Below are 5376 nucleotides of genomic sequence, written 5' to 3' on the forward strand. Positions count from 1 at the left end.
TGCCGTAACCCTCTCAACTTTCTTGCACATGCTATGTGGATGAAATGATGATATCATGCCAACTTTGAACCTTTTCAGAGTTCATTTGAAATGCTTTTCAATTTTAGGGTCTTATAGCTCAAAAATAATTAGTAAATGCATGAAAAATAACAAATGAAGTCAGAAAGGATTGACAAATGATGATGTGGCTTTGAATGGTGCATTTTGAACACACACAAAGTCAGGAGTTCAAATAAGTTTTAAAAATGAAATCCCTTTGTAACAGACGAGTTTCCGGATGAAATCCTGATACTTTGAAAGAGATTATCCGTTTTGTACACGAAGTGCATCCAGTTTTTGCCGTAACCCTCTCAACTTTCTTGCACATGCTATGTGGATGAAATGATGATATCATGCCAACTTTCAACCTTTTCAGAGTTCATTTGAAATGCTTTTCAATTTTAGGGTCTTATAGCTCAAAATAATTAGTAAATGCATGAAAAATAACAAATGAAGTCAGAAAGGATTGAAAAATGATGATGAGGCTTTGAATGGTGCATTTTGAACACACACAAAGTCAGGAGTTCAAATAAGTTTTAAAAAATGAAATCCCTTTGTAACAGACGAGTTTCCGGATGAAATCCTGATACTTTGAAAGAGATTGTCCGTTTTGTACACGAAGTGCATCCAGTTTTTGCCGTAACCCTCTCAACTTTCTTGCACATGCTATGTGGATGAAATGATTATATCATGCCAACTTTCAACCTTTTCAGAGTTCATTTGAAATGCTTTTCAATTTTAGGGTCTTATAGCTGAAAATAATTAGTAAATGCATGAAAGATAACAAATGAAGTCAGAAAGGATTGACAAATGATGATGTGGCTTTGAATGGTGCATTTTGAACACACACAAAGTCAGGAGTTCAAATAAGGTTTAAAAAATGAAATCCCTTTGTAACAGACGAGTTTCCGGATGAAATCCTGATACTTTGAAAGAGATTGTCCGTTTTGTACACGAAGTGCATCCAGTTTTTGCCGTAACCCTCTCAACTTTCTTGCACATGCTATGTGGATGAAATGATGATATCATGCCAACTTTGAACCTTTTCAGAGTTCATTTGAAATGCTTTTCAATTTTGGGGTCTTATAGCTCAAAATAATTAGTAAATGCATGAAAAATAACAAATGAAGTCAGAAAGGATTGAAAAATGATGATGTGGCTTTGAATGGTGCATTTTGAACACACACAAAGTCAGGAGTTCAAATAAGTTTTAAAAAATGAAATCCCTTTGTAACAGACGAGTTTCCGGATGAAATCCTGATACTTTGAAAGAGATTGTCCGTTTTGTACACGAAGTGCATCCAGTTTTTGCCGTAACCCTCTCAACTTTCTTGCACATGCTATGTGGATGAAATGATGATATCATGCCAACTTTCAACCTTTTCAGAGTTCATTGAAATGCTTTTCAATTTTAGGGTCTTATAGCTCAAAATAATTAGTAAATGCATGAAAAATAACAAATGAAGTCAGAAAGGATTGACAAATGATGATGTGGCTTTGAATGGTGCATTTTGAACACACACAAATTCAGGAGTTCAAATAAGGTTTAAAAAATGAAATCCCTTTGTAACAACCAAGTTTCCGGATGAAATCCTGATACTTTGAAAGAGATTGTCCGTTTTGTACACGAAGTGCATCCAGTTTTTGCCGTAACCCTCTCAACTTTCTTGCACATGCTATGTGCATGAAATGATGATATCATGCCAACTTTCAACCTTTTCAGAGTTCATTTGAAATGCTTTTCAATTTTGGGGTCTTATAGCTCAAAATAATTAGTAAATGCATGAAAAATAACAAATGAAGTCAGAAAGGATTGAAAAATGATGATGTGGCTTTGAATGGTGCATTTTGAACACACACAAAGTCAGGAGTTCAAATAAGTTTTAAAAAATGAAATCCCTTTGTAACAGACGAGTTTCCGGATGAAATCCTGATACTTTGAAAGAGATTGTCCGTTTTGTACACGAAGTGCATCCAGTTTTTGCCGTAACCCTCTCAACTTTCTTGCACATGCTATGTGGATGAAATGATGATATCATGCCAACTTTCAACCTTTTCAGAGTTCATTTGAAATGCTTTTCAATTTTAGGGTCTTATAGCTCAAAATAATTAGTAAATGCATGAAAAATAACAAATGAAGTCAGAAAGGATTGACAAATGATGATGTGGCTTTGAATGGTGCATTTTGAACACACACAAATTCAGGAGTTCAAATAAGGTTTAAAAAATGAAATCCCTTTGTAACAACCAAGTTTCCGGATGAAATCCTGATACTTTGAAAGAGATTGTCCGTTTTGTACACGAAGTGCATCCAGTTTTTGCCGTAACCCTCTCAACTTTCTTGCACATGCTATGTGCATGAAATGATGATATCATGCCAACTTTCAACCTTTTCAGAGTTCATTTGAAATGCTTTTCAATTTTAGGGTCTTATAGCTCAAAATAATTAGTAAATGCATGAAAAATAACAAATGAAGTCAGAAAGGATTGAAAAATGATGATGTGGCTTTGAATGGTGCATTTTGAACACACACAAAGTCAGGAGTTCAAATAAGTTTTAAAAAATGAAATCCCTTTGTAACAGACGAGTTTCCGGATGAAATCCTGATACTTTGAAAGAGATTGTCCGTTTTGTACACGAAGTGCATCCAGTTTTTGCCGTAACCCTCTCAACTTTCTTGCACATGCTATGTGGATGAAATGACGATATCATGCCAACTTTCAACCTTTTCAGAGTTCATTTGAAATGCTTTTCAATTTTAGGGTCTTATAGCTCAAAATAATTAGTAACTGCATGAAAAATAACAAATGAAGTCAGAAAGGATTGACAAATGATGATGTGGCTTTGAATGGTGCATTTTGAACACACACAAAGTCAGGAGTTCAAATAAGGTTTAAAAAATGAAATCCCTTTGTAACAACCAAGTTTCCGGATGAAATCCTGATACTTTGAAAGAGATTGTCCGTTTTGTACACGAAGTGCATCCAGTTTTTGCCGTAACCCTCTCAACTTTCTTGCACATGCTATGTGGATGAAATGATGATATCATGCCAACTTTGAACCTTTTCAGAGTTCATTTGAAATGCTTTTCAATTTTAGGGTCTTATAGCTCAAAATAATTAGTAAATGCATGAAAAATAACAAATGAAGTCAGAAAGGATTGACAAATGATGATGTGGCTTTGAATGGTGCATTTTGAACACACACAAAGTCAGGAGTTCAAATAAGTTTTAAAAAATGAAATCCCTTTGTAACAGACGAGTTTCCGGATGAAATCCTGATACTTTGAAAGAGATTGTCCGTTTTGTACACGAAGTGCATCCAGTTTATGCCGTGACCCTCTCAACTTTCTTGCACATGCTATGTGGATGAAATGATGATATCATGCCAACTTTGAACCTTTTCAGAGTTCATTTGAAATGCTTTTCAATTTTAGGGTCTTATAGCTCAAAATAATTAGTAAATGCATGAAAAAGAACAAATGAAGTCAGAAAGGATTGAAAAATGATGATGTGGCTTTGAATGGTGCATTTTGAACACACACAAAGTTAGGAGTTCAAATAAGTTTTAAAAAATGAAATCCCTTTGTAACAGACGAGTTTCCGGATGAAATCCTGATACTTTGAAAGAGATTGTCCGTTTTGTACACGAAGTGCATCCAGTTTTTGCCGTAACCCTCTCAACTTTCTTGCACATGCTATGTGGATGAAATGATGATATCATGCCAACTTTCAACCTTTTCAGAGTTCATTTGAAATGCTTTTCAATTTTAGGGTCTTATAGCTCAAAATAATTAGTAAATGCATGAAAAATAACAAATGAAGTCAGAAAGGATTGACAAATGATGATGTGGCTTTGAATGGTGCATTTTGAACACACACAAAGTCAGGAGTTCAAATAAGTTTTAAAAAATGAAATCCCTTTGTAACAGACGAGTTTCCGGATGAAATCCTGATACTTTGAAAGAGATTGTCCGTTTTGTACACGAAGTGCATCCAGTTTATGCCGTGACCCTCTCAACTTTCTTGCACATGCTATGTGGATGAAATGATGATATCATGCCAACTTTCAACCTTTTCAGAGTTCATTTGAAATGCTTTTCAATTTTAGGGTCTTATAGCTCAAAATAATTAGTAAATGCATGAAAAATAACAAATGAAGTCAGAAAGGATTGACAAATGATGATGTGGCTTTGAATGGTGCATTTTGAACACACACAAAGTCAGGAGTTCAAATAAATTTTAAAAAATGAAATCCCTTTGTAACAGACGAGTTTCCGGATGAAATCCTGATACTTTGAAAGAGATTGTCCGTTTTGTACACGAAGTGCATCCAGTTTTTGCCGTAACCCTCTCAACTTTCTTGCACATGCTATGTGGATGAAATGATGATATCATGCCAACTTCTAACCTTTTCAGAGTTAATTTGAAATGCTTTTCAATTTTAGGGTCTTATAGCTCAAAAATAATTAGTAAATGCATGAAAAATAACAAATGAAGTCAGAAAGGATTGACAAATGATGATGTGGCTTTGAATGGTGCATTTTGAACACACACAAAGTCAGGAGTTCAAATAAGTTTTAAAAATGAAATCCCTTTGTAACAGACGAGTTTCCGGATGAAATCCTGATACTTTGAAAGAGATTATCCGTTTTGTACACGAAGTGCATCCAGTTTTTGCCGTAACCCTCTCAACTTTCTTGCACATGCTATGTGGATGAAATGATGATATCATGCCAACTTTCAACCTTTTCAGAGTTCATTTGAAATGCTTTTCAATTTTAGGGTCTTATAGCTCAAAATAATTAGTAAATGCATGAAAAATAACAAATGAAGTCAGAAAGGATTGAAAAATGATGATGAGGCTTTGAATGGTGCATTTTGAACACACACAAAGTCAGGAGTTCAAATAAGTTTAAAAAAATGAAATCCCTTTGTAACAGACGAGTTTCCGGATGAAATCCTGATACTTTGAAAGAGATTGTCCGTTTTGTACACGAAGTGCATCCAGTTTTTGCCGTAACCCTCTCAACTTTCTTGCACATGCTATGTGGATGAAATGATTATATCATGCCAACTTTCAACCTTTTCAGAGTTCATTTGAAATGCTTTTCAATTTTAGGGTCTTATAGCTGAAAATAATTAGTAAATGCATGAAAGATAACAAATGAAGTCAGAAAGGATTGACAAATGATGATGTGGCTTTGAATGGTGCATTTTGAACACACACAAAGTCAGGAGTTCAAATAAGGTTTAAAAAATGAAATCCCTTTGTAACAGACGAGTTTCCGGATGAAATCCTGATACTTTGAAAGAGATTGTCCGTTTTGTACACGA

Source organism: Aegilops tauschii, chromosome 7 (assembly GCF_002575655.3).
Source record: "Aegilops tauschii subsp. strangulata cultivar AL8/78 chromosome 7, Aet v6.0, whole genome shotgun sequence".
NCBI lineage: Eukaryota > Viridiplantae > Streptophyta > Magnoliopsida > Poales > Poaceae > Aegilops > Aegilops tauschii.